Source organism: Numida meleagris, chromosome 5 (genome assembly GCF_002078875.1).
Source record: "Numida meleagris isolate 19003 breed g44 Domestic line chromosome 5, NumMel1.0, whole genome shotgun sequence".
Taxonomy (NCBI): domain Eukaryota; kingdom Metazoa; phylum Chordata; class Aves; order Galliformes; family Numididae; genus Numida; species Numida meleagris.
The window spans coordinates 44,324,005-44,344,909 of record NC_034413.1 but is presented as its reverse complement, the minus strand read 5'-3'; positions in this window follow the sequence as shown (position 1 = coordinate 44,344,909).

The window sequence follows — 20,905 nt, the reverse complement described above, 5'->3', positions numbered from 1 at the left end:
CTTGGGTGTACATTTACCTCTCGAGAAAAAAGAGGATGAAAGTAAGAGAAAGACAATTAGCTTATTCTCTAAGGATTCTCTACAATGCATTCCCTTCATACCCCTCTCTCTGAATCAAGGAGTCAATATGTTTATGCTGAAGAATGCAAGATATAGCAGCTCCTTCTCTTTCTTTCCCTGTATGACCTCTTAAGCTGCATTTATTCTTTTATTTTCCTAAAGGCCCATATGGGGATCAGGCAGGGCCTCAGTACTTTCCACTAATCACTTGTGGGTACTTTGAAGTGGCTCCAGAGAAGTCAAACGTTGAGACCATATTTGGGGTGGACACACAGGCTACAGAAGTATACTGAGCTCTGAAAAGATGGCAGAGATCATAACCACCATGAATTTACCACACAAAACAAAATGTTGTCATCTTCATGGGAATTCCATAGCATGCCACCAGCCTGAAGTCTGTGTGGCGGACCCTTCCTAGTTGTATGTAGATTTTTGCAGGTAGTGAATTCTATCCTTGTAAGAAGCATCTTTCATAGAAGAAAAAAGAAAAATGGGGAAAGGATAATACTTCAACCGTTCCACAGAGAAAAAATATGACAACAGCCCCAGTAACTGTTGCATCCAAGTCACAAGTCTCAGGGTAAGCTGGGCATGCAAGATAAAGGAATCAGCAGTCTAACTAAAGAGAACCAAAAAAGGGGACTTCCAAAGTGAGTCACTAGAAAGGATAAAAAAGGAACTTGCATAGATAGCAAAGTTCTTTAGAGCCGTCATGATCTATTCTGTCTGCAACTCTGCTTTGGAAATGTGAGCCAGCATCACAGCATGTGGGCAGATAACACTGGGCATCTTTCTCATGACATATCCCTGCAATAGCTCAATAGTTTCCTTGGTCATCATCCCACTGAAACAAGGCACAACAGTGAACATTGAGCCATCTTCCAGATAACAAGGGCCTGACTGTACTCAAACTGCTCTTGTGGCATAGCAATCCCAGGAACCAACACCACCACCTAAAAAGGGGAAAGACAGACTTCTCATCTGGCGAGCAGGTCTTGTCTGTTTTTTCAGATGGAGGACACAAATCAGATTAAACATGTTCCTGTGCTTGTCTAAGAGTTATGGAACAGAACTAGAAATGCTGCTCAGAGTACACATAAGAACCTCTATCATGGATATATTTCACACTAGATTATCAACATGGGATTTTTTTCCAGACAGTTTTGATACTTAGTGGAGATAGCAAAATAAGATGAGTCGAAGCCTTTCATCCTCCATACAGGTTGCATCAGATCTCCCCCACATCTGGGGATCTCCAGGTGGAACTACAGCCACATACAGCCTTGTTGCTGTGCATGGAGAAAAAATAACTGTGATGATTCCAGAGCTGAGGTCAGTTCCTGTTCCATCTAAATTTGCACTAAGGATGCAAGCACCTGTAGGCAACACAAGTACGTATCAAACTTCTACATCACATGCAGTGTGAGTGAAATCAAACAGGCCTGTGTAAGAGCTAATATTAGCCGTCTCTCAACTTCTTAACAGTTCAATAATAATAAACTTAAAAAGCAATGTTTTTTCATTTAACTGTGGAACGTAAATAAAATGTCAGCTAATGTTACTAAAAGACAAAAATGTTATTTCCATAACTTCAAAAATCTCAAGCACTTAAAAGACCTAAAACATATGACTAAAGGCATGAGTTCTCACAAAAAAGTTTTTAAAAGCTGTAAAAATTACATGTCAACACAACAGTAATGGTATTTGCACACAATTTTACCAGAACTCTACTCCATATATTTTCTTGGCTGTGCAACACAAGTAAACTCTTTTTCAAGGAGTAGCAATTATCAGCACTTTCCAAAAAATTATTGGTCAGTCGATACCTCATTTCTAAAAGCACCTCATTATACCCACTGGTCAGAGCTGAAGTTCTAAGTCAGAGATAATGATCTAACATCTAAGGGAAACGATGCATGAAGTTGGAGGTTCTGCACTTGATCTTCCATGTTTGTTTTCTGAGTGACATAACAGGGAAAACACTGGCACTTTCACAGCTATAAATGTATGTTTTGGAATAATTAACCTATCTCAACTTTGTTCCAATTCAAAGATGTTTTGGATGTTTGTTCCAGCTTTCCTTTTTGACTCCCTAAAGAGTAAAATATTTCTTCCTTATATTGCTCCCGAGATCCAAATTTGTAGTTTCTGCATTTCCTTGGTAACAGCTAATGATGTCATAAATTCACTAGGTGGTACAGGGAGACACTATGCTCTGTGCAGCTGTGAAAATCTGGAAAAGAACAGCCAGCCTGTTCTCTGTCTGGCTGCCAGCACCACTTAACTCTGCCTGCCCAGCTCTGTAGAGATTATCTGGATCTGTTTGGAGAGATCCACGGGAGATTTGATGCCTTTGGAAGGGGGAGTAGAAGATGTAGACTTATCTGCTCTTACTTCTGGTGTCTCAATCTTGAGGCTTTTTGTGGGATCAGCATGCAGAGAAGTGTTTTCTAACAGGGGTTTATATCTGAAATTATACTCTCAACTTTTTATTTGTCCCAGTGTAGATGCCAACCTACTCAGAACTGGCAGCAAGCTCTGCTTCCACACCTCACTGTGGCTAACAGAGGTTGGTAGGCTCTGTGTGTCGGTACCTTTGACAGAGCTTGGTGGCTGGTTCCTGATCATCCTGGGCTATTCTGTGTCATTATACAAACACTTAAGGAAATGGGAGAAAAGAGAGGGTGCAGTGCCCTTGATTTCTCACCTCGAGAATGACATCCAAAAAACATTCATGTTTTCAGCAGAATCCAAACATGCACAAGTGTACTACTGCACTAGAATTTTCACTCTATTTCACAAAAGCATCATCTGCAAACTTTATGGCCTATACGTGGGAGAAAAAAAGCCTTCTTATCATTAAACACTGGGGGGAAAAAAAGGAGCAGACACAGAACTAGGTGCACAAAAATTCCAACGCTTGTGTGCTCCAGACACTCAGTTAATTCCTGCTGTATATGGGGAACAGAAGTAGGGTTCCATTCCTGAGATCAGGCTCACAACTTCATTACAAAGAAACAAGTTAGCAAATTATTCTTCCAGATTAAGCAAAAAACAAACAATCCCCCACCACCACCAACAAAAACAACAACAAAACAAAAACAGAAAAGCCACAGAAGTGATCAGGTGTTCAAGGCCAGGTTGGATGAGGCCAAAGGCAGCTTGATCTAGTGGGTGGCAACCCTGCCTAGAGCAAGGAACTGGGTGATCATTAAGGTCCCTTCCAACTCAAAGGATGTTTGTTGATTTTATGATCATTTTATGACGACGATATGATCATCCAAATCTAGAGGCTTTAAAAGAGAACTATTTTTTTTTCCATGAACTAGTCTAATTCCACTTCTAAATCAATGGGTAACTAAAAAAAAAATTGCTGTCCATTGTTTTGTTCAGGGATTTCCTATATTTCACATTGCTAATCACTGGAGAGCTGAGTCACTATTCACAACACAGAACCTATTGCCCATCCTCAGATCAAGGACAGAAGTCTCTCTGGTGAACCCAGCTGAGCCACACTGCACAAATCACAGAAAAGAGAGCTGCAGATGAGCAGCTTTTTATGAGAGCTTTTCTCTCCCCATCTCAACATTCAGATCCAACCTTGACACCAGTATCTCATGAACTCCTGTCATAGGGGATGTCTCAGGAAAGCCTGGAGAATTGCACCTACCGAGAAACACTGTTCTTGCCTATATTGGTTGCCTATCTAAGTTCAGTCTAAAGCTCCTTGAAGAAGATTTCTATCCTACCTGTGGTGCCTCTTCTTTACCTATTACTTCTTCCTCTCAACACACCAAATAATGAGTTTCCTTGGGATTCCATCTGCACCAAAAATTAATAAAGTAAAATTACCTTGAGAAATAAAACCCATGCAATTTCCTTTATATATATATATATATATATATATATATATGATTTTGGCCTAGAGCTAAAGTCTTACATTTAATAAAAGAAAAACAAGCAAACAAACAAAAAACCAAAGTCTCTAGACAAATAAGGGGAATTCAGAGCACAGCAATGAACTCTACAACACTCCATAGAAAAGATGTGTAGGAAGAATATTACTGCTAGAAAAGCAATCATCTTCTCCACTGGTGCAGAGTGCTTCATTAGGGAAAGAAAGAAAGCCCTAGGCAGAAATTGGTATCAAGCTTATTTTATTAATTTCTGTTATTAGATCATAAAATCTTTAAAGTCATTAAGAAGCCAAAGCGGGTGGCTGAGACCAATTATTCATGACAGTGTACTATGGGTCAGGAAACCTCTCCTGAATATTAGCAAGAAACCTGGGGAGCTGCCTAGCTTTGGTCCATCTGGGGATGTGGGAGTATTCTTGGTCTTGGTGTTTTCAGCAGTATGGGCTAATAGATACCCCTAACCAGGAAGTAGCTAAAGTTCAGAGAGCATTTTGTTTGCTTCGGTAATAAACATAAGAGTATCTGAACCTTAGAACCAAGAGTCAAATTAATATATGATTTCTTCTACTATAGGAAAGGGTGCATTGTCTCTGCTAATATAATATTAAGAGCAATAAAGCATAAAGTGTATTACCACTTTAGGTTTGAAAATAGATAATGGCATATTTTAAGATTAAGCATCCTTACAAGAGGTTAATGAAGTCAGGTTATGTTTTCAAGATGCTGTTAACCTTTAACAGTCTGACACTGCTGACATCAGAATGCAAGATCTAAGGGGTCATGTAATGTTAAATAGCTGACTAAGGCATATTAGTGTAAGGCATATGAAGTGTAAGCAATATATAAAATAAAAAAGCGCATGTATATTTGATGCTTCAAAGATGATATTGGCATGTTTAATGGTTTAGAAGGAAGACAAGCTGTTTTTTCTATGATCTCTGTTATAAGTTATCATTCCTGCTCCCACCAAGCACATGAGTTTTTAATTATTAGACAGTTAAGAGTTCAGAGAAAGACAGAATACTCACATTATTTTTGTATCAACTTAAACTCTGTGGCTTTTCTTTTGCAAACTACTAGATTTCCAATAATAATTATAATTTTGCCTTGTGGTTCTTTAGAAGGACAAGCCTATCTAAAAAAATTATTAAACTGTGCAGTCCTTATCTTCATATAACTATTAGCAGCTTGATGATGAGGCTGAAAAAGGGGAATTCGTCTTCCTTATAAGCTACATTATTTGAGGGACATAGATGCAGAAAATAAATTTGCATGAATATGTTCTCCAATGGTCACATGCCTGCCAATAGTATTTTTGTCTTGCTGATCACTTATGTCTTACTATTCTGAATAATAGTGAATGTAAAGGATCACAGAAATTGTATGAGGATAAGCTGAGCTTCAGAACAAAGCCAGAGGTTTGAAGTTTAAATCTGCTGTTTGGGCCGGTTAACTCTTTGTTTGACTACTGTTCTCAATGACAAAAAGCACTTCAGAGGACTAGACTAGACACGCCTCTATTTGGTGTACCTAAGAGAAGCTGCTATTTCTAGACTTATTGTGTTTTAGGACAATTCTGGCTACCCAAATCAGCCTACCCTATTTCATTCCTTCCATTTTTATCTGAAAACCAGGGATAAGCACAAATGAAGAGAAGTGGTAGGTTACTTCAGTGCTATTGACCCGGCTGATCCTGTAATACTGGAGATAAAAAAAAGCATGATGATGAGCATGATAGGGAGTTGACTTATAATTGCAGACTTTACTACACATTGCTAGATGTAAAACTTAAATCAAGGAGTAGAAACAGACACTAGGCTTCAGCTCTGGAATGTATTACAGCTATCAAAAAAGAGGTCTCCACAGCAAGATGTCATCTCTTCAAAAGTACTTTTGCTCCTAGCTATGCATCATGCAAGTTTTAATAGCTGTATCAAGCAACTGTTGAAGTCTCTGGCACTGGAGAGCAATGGTCTTGGTTGTAACCATCGCACTGCTATCAGGAATACTTAGATGGGTGAGGCTGCTTTCCTGCAACAAATCATCATCTGCCAGAGAACCAGTACTATACACACTACATAACTTTTGCTTTTCAAATGTGAACCTCCTGTCTTTCTCCAAAGTGATGGACATATATCCAAAAGGTGCATGCTTTTCAGGCCTGTCTTTTTTCATGTTCTGTACTTCCCACAGTTCTCGACACAGATACTATCAAGCAGCAAATACATGACAGGCAGAAGGTCCTATTGCCACTTAGCTTTTGATCAGCCTCACCCTTGCAGTTATCAGGCATTATCTCAATTTAGCTGAGAACACACACAAAAAATCTGAAGAATATTTGGAGTTCTTTGTGCCTTTCACCTACAGAATACCACATTGAAGAGAGGTGGATAAACTGCGCTGCTTTACTTCAGCACATCTCAATTAGAGACAGCTTATTGCTGTTACTGTGCAAAGGCAGCTCCTGTGGCAGGTTATATTCTCACTTTTTACACAAAACCTGGCAGCTTTGTTCTATCCTGTATTTGTCACACCCTATAAAGATTTAAGGAGCAGAGAGACCATCTAGATCAAGGTATCTAACATTAAAATCTCAATTTGAACATTACAATTTAATAGTTTTAAAAGATTGAATTTAATAGCTGCAAATGAATTGCTGCCTCAGTTGGGCATTCTCAGTAAAATCAGTGCCAGTCAGGACTCACCAGGTATCTCCAAATCTGTGAGCACTACATCTGAACAAAACCAACCACAACAAAACAAACCACAATAAAACCTACAAAAGAAATTTACTGTGTCCAGCCACTGTTAGTGCCAAAATGTAGACAACAGCTATAACCATGCAGAGAACTGTTGTAAGCATTGTGTTCTTAAATATGCTAAAGGAAGAAGGATTTCTATTTCTGGTTTTGGTAAGCACAGTGTGGCATTATTGATGGTAGCTGTTTCATGTTTTGTGAAAATCACAAAGGCTTAGTTAGTACTAATATAAAGTTTCTCTATAGCAAAGTTATGCATTGAGTTGTGGATCTCTAGCAAACGAGTTATTCTGCATATAGAAATGTCATGCGTGTAGTTACTCATTAGCACTATTGTAAATGGAGACCCTGTCTCAGTTTTGATGTTGCAGATATTTCTGGATGATGAGACAGCTTGTTTTCTACTTGACCAATAGCACCACAGGAAGAGAAGAGACAACAGCAGAGTCAAATAGTATATGGGCATATACCATATGAAAGCTCATTATTAGTTCTGTCTGTAATTTCTGAACTTCTGCTCTAATGGTGGCAACCCAGGGAATCCTTCTGCAAGCCTTCCAGGTTCTGCACATGCCGTCCTTCAGCACTCATTCTTGGTTCTGTGATCTGTTGAAAACCATGGGGTTATACGCTTATTTTCCCTCATTACCAAATAAATGAACTTTGACAGAGATCTCCATGGGTGAGAGAACAGATTATATAATTGAGGCTCCCTATTCATGTGAGCGGTGGTCTTTGTAATACATGGCCTTGTATGGTGATTTTAACCAAGATATTATTGCTCCACTTCACCAAGAAAAGCTCTTTGATCAAACTTTAAATTAGCTGGTTCAGTGGCTTAATACTGCTATTACAGAGTTGCTCTACTAAACATCAATATCTCAATACTCATTAAAGAAAATAATCACTTTGGCCTCGAGAGAGCTTCACCAACATAGAAGATTAGAAGATGTTAGTAATGGTCCAGAAGAAGCACTTGATAAACCCTAACAGTTAAATGTCACTAAAGACACAGCAGTGAACTGCTGCTGCTTGGAGAATAAGTGGCTTTAACCACTAGTTGACAAGTATACAATAATCATAAGTCTCCTTGCAAGGAGGAGCCAGCTGTCAGCTTTCTCATTTCTTGACTAATGTAGGATCAAAGGCTGGGGTTCTGGCCCTTCTCTCATGCCTGCCGCTGTGAATTGGGATTTCCTCCACTCAAGTAGAACAAGGGACAAGAAACACAAGTCTTCTATTCATTTTTCATGAGGAACATTTGCAGTCACTCTTTACCATTTTATGATAGTAAAATGATCCCAGAATTCTACCTCATCAGCTACTTCACCTTCTTCAAATAGTGACATTGGCATGATTACCATAATGAAATTTAAAAAAGACAGCAGCAGTAACAACTGTATTGCCACTTGTGATTAGAGAAAACATCTTGTAGCTGTCAACAGCTATGAATATCATGTAGATTTAACACTTCTCTCACCAGGACACCTCAAAGGGCCATATACCTGACCAAACTCCTCTCACAAACACTTCTGGTAGTGATAGGCTGAACAGACTGTGTAGAACGAGCACCTAATACTCAGAATGCAAGAAAACACTTGAGAGCCCGCAGCAATACTATGCATTAGAATGTGGCTGTGCTGACTGAGATGTAGTTAAGACTCTAAGGCTGTTTTGAAGCAGACACGGTTTTGTAGAAGCAACAGTGGTAACAAGTTCTAGTTTCCATTTTGTCTTAAATATTATTGGTAGGACTTTGCTCACAATGAACAAATATTATTGTGATAAAGTTGGAAGACTGACTACATGGGACAAATAGATCATATAGTCATTGCTGAACCTTATATAGCAACTTGTTTTATTTTTAGTTTTCTGGTTGTGCTATACCAAGACTTCATTTCAAATAAGGAATGAAATGAGCAACAATGTATTCATGTCAAGAAGAAAACAAACAAACAAAACAAAAACAAAAGTAAAAGACTGCAAAGCAATAGCTTTGATCAGCTTGCCAGAAATTTGACACAAATATATCCTTAACTATGGCATACAGAAAATATAAAAAATGAAAATATCACACTTACACCACACCCCTTACTAGAGAACTCATTATTTTTAACAGCATTCAAAGTCTTACAGCAGGAGACTTCATCCTCACCTTCCATATACACAAGGAATGAAAAAGAGGAAAGCACCAGATACATTTAGTGTTCCCTTTACTAAAATAAAGCCTAGCTTATTTGTAGCTTTTGGCTTTCAGCCTTTCCTGCTAAGCTGATTGAATTGCTCAGGAAACAATGCATGAGGGGAGGTTTCCAGCCATTTCTGTTGAGGAACTGAAGCATCCCAGGAGGATGATGATAAGCTGAAATGATGGATATGATAGGAAGCATCAGATATGGACAAGAAGAACCAACTGGCTTCAGCTAAGCATATCCAAAATACACAACTCTGAAAAGACAGAGAGAATCTCACTAGCAACCTGGAAAGATGCCTATTTCAGCAAAAATGACTTGTCAGGGGCAAGCAGCCATGTTAGGACTTTTAACAAGCATTTCCCAACAGCTGCACTGTAGACATTTGTCCTGGCAGCATTATTCACTTGGCTGCCCATATGCTTGATGGTAATGGCTGTCTCTTGGCCTTGTTACTGGGCATCATCAGGCTCTGGCTTCATTCTTTCTGGTTACTTGGATTTATAAGGAAGCAGCCTTCCAGCTACATGAAATACGTAGCCCGCAGGCATATGCTTTCAATATGTGCTGCATTTTGTCCTTTACATTGTTCCTATTAACCTGACACAAAATGAGGAGACTGGGACCTCTCTGTCCTCTAAGCAGTTAGTACTTCGCAAGAAAGTACAGAAAAGCTCTCATTGTTGCAAGCTTGGCCTCAAGGTTTAGAAATAGTAAGGACTAAACTTTGTCATGAGTCTAACTAGGCCCTCATGCTGATTATTCTTGCCTTAACTTTTCCTGGTACATTATCTTACTTTCTTCTTCCAAATAGATAAGCGTTGCAGAGTACTCTTGTAAAACCTATTTTGAATAAATCTTCATTGACACTTTAAATTAGATCACATCACACCAAGCTCGTGAGACTTACCAGAAGTTATAGCACAGATGTAACATATACATGAACTATTCCTGATTTACCCACATTTAAGTCACAGCTGAATCAGAGGAGCATTTTTCTGGAGATCAGGATAAAAGATCAGAGTGTTTTTGGCTGTCTGGTTAAATAAATGTTTATCATTTATCTGGTCATTCATTGGTAGTTTTGAATTTGTAGTTCAGCTGGAAGATTAGCACTCTACTGTGTACCAGCAATAAGCATGTGGTTGTGCAGAAACTTTGCTATTTCTGCAGTGTAGAAACCTTCATATTCCATCACCCAGTATTTACTGAGTTTTTAGCTTGAGGTTAGACAAGAGCCATCTCTAGTTTAGAGGAAAGAGAAGGTAGTAGTCAGATACTCAACCCTAGCTTTTTCTTCCTGATACCACCGCGTATGTATGTACCCACACAACAGATTCTGCTATGTTCAAAACACAGATGACCCAGTGAGTCATTACCATGTGCTGAAGGAATTAAAATATTGCTATCCTTTGCTGAAACAGAACCTCACGAAGCATTACTTTGTGTTGAGCATTAGGTGGGACTTAACCAACACAACTTTCTTGTTATGTGTTCCAAAACACTCTGTGCTCACGGAGTTTTTGGTTCCCTGCTCACGTTTATGCAGTCTGCATGCAGAAGGAAGCAATATATAAAAGTGAAAGCCAGGGAATACAGTCTGTTCTAAAAAAAGCTTTAGAAGGAAATAAGAATTGCAATCCTATCTCCTCAACTCTTTCCCTCCCAAAGGCGTACACTGTGTTTCTCCATGGTAAGCTGCAGTTTCAGTCCTGATAGAGCAGTATGCAGGGGCTCAGAGTTACTCATGAGAGTGAGTCTTGGCAAAAGGGGAGGGAAGGAGGCTTCCTATAACTGATAGTTTTTTAGCAACTTCAGAAGTGGTTGGAACAAAAAACAGCCTGGTTGTACAATTGTAAAACTGGAAAGCAGTTTTACAAAAGTTTGCTTGCATCAGGAGTTCAGAATCTTCTCTTCAAGGGCTGAGGTCTTGTCAGTGCAGCTAACAAGCAGCTCTTTTTCCAGTGTCTCTTGGCACTGTTCTTCCTATTCGAACCTGGGATTAATGCCAGCCTGTTTCTGAAGCTGTTTCAAACCTGTAGAACATTTGTCAAACCACTAAACCAGTGTACGGACACAGTGCAGAGAAGTAGAGTAAATTTAGCCCATGCTGAGTACCATGACTGGATTGCTCTCTGATATCCAAAGCACCTCATTTGAACCTAACTCAGGTACTTCTGTACTCCAGTGCAACACAGACACATTCCCCAGGGTTCACAAAGCCCTAAGACACAAAACCTCTTTAAAAGGGAGTCTTGTGCTCTTCATGAAAAATCATAAAGTGGGAATCATGGAAATTCTTTGTGTTCCTTTTAGCCTAATACTTTTGTGGATTAATCTTTCCTAGTAGTTGCAAGCATGACAGAGTGGTATGCAGAAGACTCGACACATCACATGTCAGGGCACTGTGAAGGCTGGGAGCAGCGAGGGCATCTCTGGGGTTGGCAGGACTGGGTCTCACGGCCAGGACTCATACTGCCACCTCAGCCAGGGAGCAGACATCTCCCTGGTGATGGGGTAGGGGGATGGGACGAGGCCTGGCTGAGATGTACCCCTGTGCGTGAGCATTACGTTCAGGCCTGGTGCGGGCAACCAGGGTGTCAGGCACAGCCTCCAGATGGCCAGGCAGATCCTTGGGAATGGAAACAGGCTGAGGCTAGGTCAGGATGTCAGCACATGGATGGTGGCCAGGCTGGGCAGGGCTGTTGGCAGAGCTGGAGCCTGACATCTAAAAGTATTGCTGGTGCAGGGACTGAAGCAGGGCCCTGGGCCATGAATAGGGAGGGGATGAGGCCCCAGAGGAGGCTGGGCAGGTCCTTTAGTGCTCCCATGTCCCTGATAGCGTGGAAGGAACTGTATGTTCTTGGGTCTGTTGCAGAGGCAGGACGGTACAACTTCCCAACACTAGATTGGATCTATATTTGAAAGTTTTAAAACACAATGACAAAAAAATTACAGGAAACAATGAGGCATTTTCGTTTGGGATTTTTTTTTTAATTTTTCATTTGGCAGGCAGAGGGCACACTGTGTCTAGACCTAAATATAGCCTTTCTGTCTGCTTAGGGACTATTTACTCTTTCTGTCTCCTGACACCGGTACGCACAAAATCTATTTAACATTCAGCAGATGCAGCCTTCATACAAAACCATACAATTTGCTCCTCAGAAATCAGCAGTAATTTTAAGAAGTCATCGGTATGGTGGGGGTGGAGGACCAGCCAGCAACACCATGACAGAGTCATCCATTTCCCATCAAGGAACTTCTCCCCCAGACTTCTGAAACTGGCACTGGGAGTTGGGAAAATGGTCAAACTCAATTGAAACATCACAAGGGTAAAACTGATCAGCAGTTTTCCACCTGAATGACTTTACCAATAAAAAGTCAGACTGCGCTCCTCTCCAAAATCACTTTTTCTGTCTGCAAAGTCAAACCCACAGCTCCTTGCCCAGCTACCACTAAAGCTTCTGTAGTTTTGTTTCTGCCTCAAGGAAAATGGCCTTTTTTGGATCTCTGCAAGTATAATAACCACATGGAAAAATTAACAGCAATGAAAGTTTCAGTGTAGAAGTATTATTTTCCATACACTGAGACTGTCAGTGATTAAATTAAGAGACTGAATCTCAGCTCACATATTCATCAGAAGAATTTCATTATATATTAAATAGTACAGTGTATATATCCTCAGTTAACAACTGTTAATCTGACGGAGGTCTGAAAGATCCTAAGTACTAGAACTGCACTGTTTCACACAGAAGATTTTGCCTATTTGCTGGCAGAACTTGTTTCTAAATGCAGTGCTTTTATATAATGTATGTAGCACAAAGAACTATTCTTCAAAATTACTATTTGAACTTATTTCTTCAGTATCAAGTTTTTTTCTTAAAAAAAAAAAAAAAAAAAAAGGGGGGGGTCCCTACAGGCCAGTGGGTCTTTTAGTTGTCTGGGTCCCTGTGGACTGGTGGGCCCTTCCAGTGCTGGGGTTCCTGTCTTGCCCAGATGCCTCAGTGCTGAGGGTCCCAGTGTGTCAGCTTTACCCCAGTTGTTATGGACTTGCTGAGTCCCTGCCAGCAGGACATGGTAGTTGCGCTGGAGACACTAACCCAGGTGTGCCTGCAGTCATTCCTGTGGAATGACCACAAGATCACACAGTCCGAGCAACAGTGTTCTGCCCACTGAGAAAAGGGAGGGGAAATCAGTGCACGAGCACTGCCCGTACTGCCCATACAGTACTGCAGCAGCAGGTGTGGGAGGTGGGTTGAGTGGCAGGGCGCTTAAGTGCTGTCCCTCTTTGCTCAGGAGACCAGCTCTCCTATTGGCGGTCTCTGAGACCTCAGTTTTGAACATGGTCTCCACCAGACAGCAGGCTTGCCCCAAGAAGACTGTGGCAACCCAGATGGAGGGCCTGCCCAGAAATGTGGCTGTTCAGGTCTCTGGCTGCAGGGAGTGCCTGAGTCTGCTGCTGACAGTGAAGGGCAGCAGGGATTCCACCTGCATGAGGTGTGAGCAGGTGGATAATCTGCTCAGCATGGTAGTGGAACTCAAGGAGGAGGTAGAGAGATTAAGGACCATCAGGGAGTGTGAGCAGGAGATAGACTGGTAGAGTAACTCTCTGTGAGAAAGACACCAGAGTGATACTCCCCAAACAGTGGTGGACCCTCTCCTCTGCCATAGTCGAGCAGAGGTGTCACGGTATTGTCTAAGGGTCTGCGTCCGTGACAAGGGGGGGGACAGGCCCAAAAGAAAAAAAACGAGAAAAGAGGAAGGAAAGAAAAAAAAAAAATCGCCGGCGATAAGAGCCAGCCCCCGGGCGGTCCGGCGGCTAAAGCGGCAGAGAAGCCGCGGAGCCGCAACCTGGGAAGAGGGGGACCCGTAGACGGATCTAACACAAAAAAAAACAGCGGCACCGATCTGAGGAGGAACAACTAATTTTACTAAATATATCAAAATGAGGCTAGTAGAATTATGATAGAGGGTTTACAGGCTGAAAATCTTACACAGTAAAATGCAGGAGGACCACGTGCTTTCTCCGCCAGGCTGGGAAAAACAGACCCCGCGTCTCCCACGTGGCTTCACCACCCCCTCTCCCGGAAAGACCCCTGGGGAGTGCACCTCCTCCCCTCCCCCTCAGAGGGCCACACCAAAAAAGGCAGTTTACAGTAACCGGGGAATTAACCCTTTAACTGCCCGTACCTTACATGATGTAATGATGTGGAATACCGACAACAAAAAAAAATCACAAAACCATAACAAGAGGGAAACAATTTGAGAGAAGAGGAGGAATGGAAACGAGTCCCAGCTCAGCAATGCAGGCAACCTCCATCCCGACCTGGCTCAGTTCTACAGGTGCCTCTATGTAATAGGTTTGAGGCCCTGAAACCTGAGGGAGAGATGAGTGAGGATGCACTGGGAGGTCTACCTGCAAAGTTGTCTAGGGCGAGGTGGTCAAATCCATGCCTCAAGACTGCCTCTGCCAGGAAGGAAAGAAGGGTGATTGTCATAGGTGACTGCTGAGAGGAACAGAGGGCCCTATATATCGGCCTGACCCTACCCACAGGGAGGTGTGCTGCCTCCCTGGGACTCAGGTCAGGGATATTTCTAGAAAACTCCCCAGTCTGATCTGCCCCTCTGATTATTATCCTTTATTAATAGTTCAGGCTGGCAGTGATGAGGTCGCTGACAGAAGCCTGAAGATTATTGAAAATGATTTCGGGGGACTGGGGCAGTTAGTTGATGGAACAGGAGTAGAGGTGGTATTTTCCTCTATTCCTTCAGTGACAGGGAAGGATGAGAGGGGCAGGAAAACCCAACTTATAAACACATGGCTGACAGGCTGGTGCAAATGCAAGAATTTGGGGTTCTTTGATCATAAGGCAGTTTACTCAGCCCCTGGCCTGATGTCTGCTGATGGGTCTCACCTATCTCAAAAGGGTAAACAGATCCTTGCCCAGGAGCTGGCAGGGCTTGTCTAGAGGGCTTTAAACTAGATAAGAAGGGGGAAGAGGATAAAACCAAGCCTGCTAGAGGAGAACCTAGGGGAGTTATAACTGGATTAGGGGTGAGGCAAAGGGCTCAGCTGAAGTGCATCTACACCAATGCACATAGCATGGGCAACAAACAGGAGGAGCTGGAAGCCATTGGGTGGCAGGTGAACTATGACTTAGTTGCCATTACAGAAACATGGTGGGATCACTCCCACGACGGGAATGCTGCGATGGATGGCTACAAGCTCTTCAGAAAGGACAGGCAAGGAAGGAGGGGTGGTGACATGGCCCTCTATGTTAGAGAGTGTTTTATGTTATTGAGCTTGCGGCTGGAGAAGATAAGGTTGAATCTCTATGGGTAAGGATCAAGGGAAGGGCTGACAAGGCAGACATCCTGATGGGGGTCTGTTATAAACCACCTAACCAGGATGAAGAGACAGATGAGGTGTTCTACAAGCAGCTGGCAGAAGTTGCGCAGTCACCAGCCCTTGTCCTTATGGGGGACTTCAACTTCCCTGTTTTATGCTGGGAATACAACACGGTGCAGAAGCAGCAGTCTAGGAGGTTTTTAGAGAGTATGGAAGATAACTTCCTTCTGCAGCTGGTGAGAGAACCTACCAGGGGAGGTGCCCTGCTAGACCTGCTGTTCACAAACTGAGAAGGTGTGGTGGGAGATGTGGAGCCTGGGAGCTGTCTTGGACAGAGTGACTATGAAATGGTAGAGTTCTCAATTCTTGGTGGAGCCAGGAGAAGGGACAGCATAACTACTGCCTTGGACTTCCAGAGGGCGGACATCGAATTGTTCAGGAGACTGGTAGGGAGAGTCCCTTGGAATTCAGTCTTGGAGGGTAAAGTGGTCCAGGAAGGCTGGTTGCTCCTCAAGAAGGAAGTCCTAAAGGCACAGGAACAGGCTGTTCCCCTGAGCCGCAAGAGGAGTTGGTGGGGAAGAAGACCAGCGTGGATGAACAGGGAGCTTTTCCTGAGGCTCCAGCAGAAAAAGAGAATCTACCTCCTGTGGAAGAAGGGATGGGCAACTCAGAGAGAGTAAAAAGAGGTTGTTAGGAAGTGCAGGGAGAAAATTAGAAAGGCAGAAGCCCAGCTTGAACTCAACTTTACCACTGGGGTAAAAGGGAATAAGAAACTCTTTTACAAATATTTTAACAGTAAGAAGAGGACCAAGGAGAATCTCCATTCTTTACTGGATGCAACTGGTAACGTGACCACTGAGGATAAGGAAAAGGCTGAGGTTCTCAATTCCTTCTTTACAACTGTCTTTAAAAGTCAGACCAGTTATCCTCAGGGTACTCTACTCTACTCTCTGACATGGAAGTCTTGGATCGGGAGCAGAATAAACCCCCCATGATTCCGGAGGAAACAGTCAGAGACCTACTATTCCACCTGGACTGCCACAAGTCCATGGGACCAGACAAGATCCATCCGAGAGTGCTGAGGGAACTGGTGGAGGTGATAGCCAAGCTGTTTTCCATCATCTATCAGCGTTTCCGGTCAACTGGAGAGGTACCAGAAGACCGGAGACTTGCCAATGTGATTTCCATCTACAAGAAGGGTCGTAAGGAGGATCTGGGGAACTACAGGCCTGTCAGCCTGACCTCGGTGCCAGGGAAGGTTATGGAGCAGATTGTCCTGAGGGAGATCATGCGGCATTTGCAGGACAACCGGGGGATCAGGCCTAGCCAGCATAGCTTTGTGAAGGGCAGGTCCTGCTTGACCAACCTGATCTCCTTCTATGATCAGTTGACCGTCTGGTGGATGAGGGGAAGGCTGTTGATGTGGTCTACCTAGACTTCAGCAAAGGCTTCAACACTGCCTCCCATAGTATTCTCCTGGAGAAGCTGGCAGCCCATGGCTTGGACAGGTACACTCTTTGCTGGGTAAGGAGCTGGCTGGAGGGCCAAGCCCAGAGAGTGGTGGTGAATGGACTTAAATTCAGCTGGTGACCGGTCATGAGTGGTGTTCCCCAGGGGTCGGTGCTGGGGCCTGTCCTCTTCAATATCTTTACTGATGACCTAGATGATGGCATTGTGTGCACCCTCAGTAAGTTTGCAGCCAACACCAAGCTTGCAGGAAGTGTCGATCTGCCTGGGGGTAGCAAGGGCCTACAGAGAGATCTGGGCAGATTGGACCACTGGGCTGAAGCCAATGGGATGAAGTTGAACAAGACCAAGTGCTGGGTCCTGCACTTTGGCCACAACAACCCCAGGCAATGCTACAGGCTTGGGGCAGAGTGGCTGGAAGACTGTGTAGAGGAAATGGACCTGGGGGTATTGGTTGATGCTCAGCTGAGCATGAGCCAGCAGTGTGCCCAGGTGGCCAAGAAGGCCAATGGCATCCTGGCTTGTATCAGAAATAGTGTTGCCAGCAGGAGCAGGGAAGTCATTGTCCCTCTATGCTCAGCACTGGTGAGGCTGCACCTCGAGTACTGTGTCCAGTTTTGGGCTCCTCACTGAAAGAAAGACATTGAGGCCCTGAAGCATGTTCAGAGGAGGGCAACAAAGCTGGTAAGGGTTCTGGAGCACAAACCTTATGAGGAGCAGCTGAGGGAGCTGGGGTTCTTCCATCTGGAGGAGGCTCAGGGGGGACCTTATCATTCTCTGTAACTACCTAAAGGGAGGTTGTAGTGAGCTGGGCATTGGCCTCTTCTCTCGTGTAACTAGTGATAGGACTAGAGGGAATGGCCTCAAGTTGCCCCAGGGGAGATTCAGGCTGGACATCAGGAAATACTACTTTTTGGAAAGAGTGGTCAGGCACTGGAATGGGCTGCCCAGGGAGGTGGTTGAGTCACCGACCCTGGAGGTGTTCAAGGAACATTTAGACTTTATGTTGAGGGACATGGTTTAGTGAGAACTATTGGTGATAGGTGGATGGTTGGACTTGATGATCTTGTAGGTCTTTTCCAACCTTGGTGATTCTATGATTCTATGTCAGGAAGGAGCGGTAGGTGGGACGCAGGATGTACTCTGGGACAGAGGGAAGACAAGGGGACATGCAAGGACACTGGTAATGAAGAGGGACAGGGTCACATGGCATTTATAGAATCCCTGGGTCCTTTGGTCCTTCTCAAAGCATCGCAACTTTAAAAGAAGTGGTGAGTGAGTGCCCAGAGGTTTCAAGGTCCTGCCAAATATCCATTGTAATGGAACAGGAGAAGAAAGAACAGCATGAGCGTAGATAACAGGAGAGAGTACGAGGGACAGTTTGTTTCTCTAATGGAAAATTGTCTTTTTTAATACTTGGTACCAAAGGAGGCAGCATTCCAAATTACAACAAGAAAATCTGCTAGGTTCATCTGAAAGCAGGGGCCAGGTCTCATAATCAACACCTTCCTGAGCAAGGAGCTACCACTGGAATTCGGGGCATCCCTGAGATGAAATCGCACTCACTTACCAAAAAAATAGATCTCAGCAAGGCTTTTCAAGGTGAGATTTCCAGTCCGATGGTCCCCACATTTAAAGGTTGTATTAAGAAGCTGGGACCAATCTAATCAGAAGGGCCTACCAGCTACCATGGGACATAAGGCTGTTCCAGACAGCCCTCATTGCTTATCCACAGGAGTCCAGAGACAGATGGAAGATGTAACTGCTGTTAAGTTGTATTCCTTTAGAAAAAGACAAACTTATAAACTTGAAGCCTTCAGTGGTAGCAAAATCTCAGGCAAGTCAGAATTATACAACCTGCTTTATCAAACTATTTTCTAAAAATCCCAAGATTGCTGGGGTAAACCCCACTGTCATTGAAAGCTGGAAACCTATTGCTGCTGTTAGCAAAGCCAGAATTTCTCACAGGACCACTGGAAGGGAAAAAAAATGATGACCTCTGCAAATTCTATGGATATTTTGCTCTTCACAGAAGAAGAAAAAACATGAGAATTAAATGCTTCATTTAATGCTTGAGAAGATAAAAACCATTTAATCTCAGTTTTGAGAACACAAATGTGAAACTAATTCTCATGAAGCATCTAGATCAATAACTTCCTCTGTATAATCCCATATGCTTCCCATGGAGATGTGTTCCCAATTCAGAGCACAAACAGAATAGGCAAAACAGGTGAACAGATACAAAATCAGACAAAGAAATATGAATATATTCTGTGGAAAAAGCAGGAAAATCTTAAATTCTTAGCATATCAATACACTTGTTGAGAAAAGAATGATAGCTGCTTACTGAAGCACTTCTTCACCATCTGAAAACATCTCTAAAGATGTGTGGGTCTATTTCTTCAAAGAAAATTTAAAATTCGAAGAACATCAACTATAAATGTATTTACAAATGAGCACCAAGAACTGAAAAATCTAGTAATACATAGAAAACAATAGCAGTGCATAATAGCAGCTGCACAAACCTGCTTTGCAAGCCCTTCTTCAAGAGCCTTGACTACCCAAACTGTTCCTCAGCTGGCTATGTTTTGCCTGCCAAAAATTAAATTCCCAGGCATTTTTAGTTCAAATCTACTTCTCACATCTGCACTTGAATCTGGAGACAGTTTGGGAACTGCATGTGCACTTTTTTCTTCTGCTGAGTTTCTGAGTTTGGGTTTAAATGGCTACAATAGTCTGATAGGACTGCTGTTGAAATGCCCAGACATCACCATGGCACATGCCTTCCCATCCTCTTCCTCTTCCATTCACAACACATATCCATGGCAACTGCAACTCCTGCTTAAAAGAAAACAGAGATGTTAGGAAATGCCTAGAATCTCATACCGCAGTTTGGCACTGTATTATACAATGTAGATCCAACACCCTTCAGTTACCTGGGGAGCAATAGTATCACATTTGACAATCTCCTTCAGAGACCCCAGGCCACAGGATCATCACGGTCATACAAAATACAAAGGAGCAATCAAGCACAACACAGCACTTTGAAGAGGCTATTTCCAACTTGAAGGATTGTCATAATGTAGAAAAGATGTGACAGCAGAAGGAAGACAGTATAGGAAAATAATTTGTTCATTATACAGGAGTAAGATATGAAATAGCAAGCAGCTTGTATTTCATATGGGCAGAAAGGTGAGGTCTAGAAAAAAAAACTGATGTGTTGGAACAGTCTGTTCCAGCAAAGCACAAAGCTAAATGTGGTACAGAGACATACTATTCACCCACAAACTCTAAACCTGGAGAGGAAGCATACGCTTGTCAACATTTTGACTTATAATAGAATTAGACTCACAGCAAAATGACAGCAACAAAAAAAGCATTAAAAAGAGGTCCCTGAAATAGATGAGAAAAATGAAGGTAATGAAAGTACTGTTAAAGTGTACTGATCCTGGATGACAAGTAGTGAGAATAAAGAAGGCAGAGGGCATGAATACTGAGAGCCTGACACTCCCCAGTATTTGTGTATATTTACAGACTGAACTGATCAGTTGGGTGACAACAGAGTGCGATTAGAAGAGTAGATGACAAGAAAGATTCTTCTGGATTTGATTTTTGAAAATTCATCAAAATGCTCACTGTGCTTTAAATTATTTTTCTCTTGAAGTATTGCTCCAGATACTCCAACAATGATTCATTTGGGAATGAAGGTCAGGCTTCTTCCTTCCCCGAGATACTTCAAGTAAACAAATGAATGAGAAATTCTGGTTTGGGAAAGAAATACAAGAAGGGGTCTTCCAAGAATTCCTAGGTGAGCATGCATCTTGTTTGCAAAGTTTCGGTGACTATATCCAAGACAGTTTTTAGAAAAGTTGTGCCTTTTATTAAACCAGTTGATATAATGGGGAGAAACAGTAGTTTCCTAGCCTACTTGTGTACTTAATAGCCTCTGTGTTTTTGTTGTTGTTTTTTATTTTTTAAATCAAAGACAATTTTTTTTTATTAATACATTTCCTTACAAGCCTAACTAGGTCATGCTAGCTATAAGAATGCTTCTAAATCATTGCAAATTCTCTGTGAGAAGGCATCATAAACATTAAAATTTAAAAAAAAAGAGTTTTCTAAAGGGATTTTATCAATTTCTGCTGGTTTTGGATCAAGCTC